The sequence below is a fragment of the Lactuca saligna genome, chromosome 3 (assembly GCF_052625555.1).
Source record: "Lactuca saligna cultivar CGN05327 chromosome 3, ASM5262555v1, whole genome shotgun sequence".
Lineage (NCBI taxonomy): Eukaryota > Viridiplantae > Streptophyta > Magnoliopsida > Asterales > Asteraceae > Lactuca > Lactuca saligna.
Window position 1 is genome coordinate 152,027,112 of NC_136419.1, and position 1,735 is coordinate 152,028,846.

Genomic DNA, 1,735 nt, shown 5'->3' on the forward strand with positions numbered 1-1,735 from the left:
GGACTTGTGAGAAGTGGCAAAAAGGTCTAACCATTATGATTACGGCATCCCTCTTCATAATTGTTTAGACACACAAGTGTGCTATCTAAAGGATGGTGTATGATTTTGATAAAGTTCTATCAAAACAATCTAGTATCAGAAATCAGAACTTTGGTAAGAAAGTCAATAAAGTATTGATTTCTAGAAGTCGAGCTTTCTGAGTACATGTCCAAGCTAGTGGGAGCATAAGTGTTATGCTAATAATCATCATGTTAGTGGGAGCATGATAATTATGATAAGTATTGCAAGTTAGCAATGTTAATTATAGAAAAACAAAAGGTTTCAATTGGGAAAAAGTTGTTTTGCTATAATTAAGGGAGAGGAAATTATACTTCATCTCAAATCTATAAGCTTAGATCGTGAGGTTTTAATCATTTAGTCAAGGAAATATATATGAATTTCATGTTGGAATGGCTCAACATAAGGAAATTCTGTATATGGGTCCATTATTTGCGTTCTTAAATTCGATTATGATTACAGCATCCCTTTTCATAATCTGAATCATGAGAACTTGGCAAATAGAAATGGAAATGTTATAGCAAAAGACTGGTTTAGTCTTTATGTGAGACATCATTAATCGTGTCCCATATGCTTCGGATATAGGATCGATTACATGTGCTATATTCATCCTTTCTAAAAGTTTCCAAATGCCTGGGGCATTAAGAAGGGAAAAGGTTTAGAACTGGATATGACTAAAAGGATTAAACAATTGTCGAGGACAATCTAAGGTTTACCAAAGATTGGTTGCTCAAGGACAATTGGAAGTATAGTGATAATTCTGGAAGGACCATATTGACATAATCTGTAAGGAGGCAACTCTTGTTCAGAAGTGATAGTCAAAATGGATCTGGAAATGTTTCAAATTCAGAAATTTTAATCTGTGTAAGATTAAGGAAACTTAATGCAAGAAGGATGTTTCCACGGAATTGATCTCCTTTGGAATACTCTATAATGATTGTTGCCAAGTCTTTCTGACTTTGTGCATAATCATTACAAGAGGATCAATGCATATAAGTTTAGAATCTAACAGATTTCAGTAAATGACATGAATTTGGAATTCTTGTATTTACAGTAAGGATTTGGGAGTGTGAAAAGAGAATCATTGAAGTTATGTTCAATTGATCTATTTCACAAAGTAAAGATCATAGACAAACATAGTATGCATACTTGGTGTGTGGCATGACTAGTGTTTAGAAAACATAGTGTACATGCTTAGAGCATGGGACAACTATTGTTTTAAATTCAAGAATAAAGTTGATAGCTGAAACAGTATACAATGAATAATGTGTAATCATATGGTGATAAATAAAAGGTGGTTTATTTATGTTCATAGGTTTTGATACCATATTGGATTCAATTATTATTGTGTTTCACTTTGCATGTTTTGACTTCCCGAATAAACTAGGTTATTCTTCCGGAATGACTAAGTTATTCAAACCATCCACAGTCGGTCATATGTTGGAAGTAGATATGAATTAAGACTGTCATGGGTTGGCTTGTAGAGGTCTAAGGTGTTGGATAAAGGGCTACAACACTCATGAGTGCTCATAAGTTCTGAGTATTGGATTCAACCCGCGCTCATTGGAATCACTTCATGGATTTTATCACGAGTGATCATGAGACGATAATATCTTATATTCTTCAAACCTAGAGATATGAGTTGTTACTATGAGTTGGTTGTACATTGATTGCACGA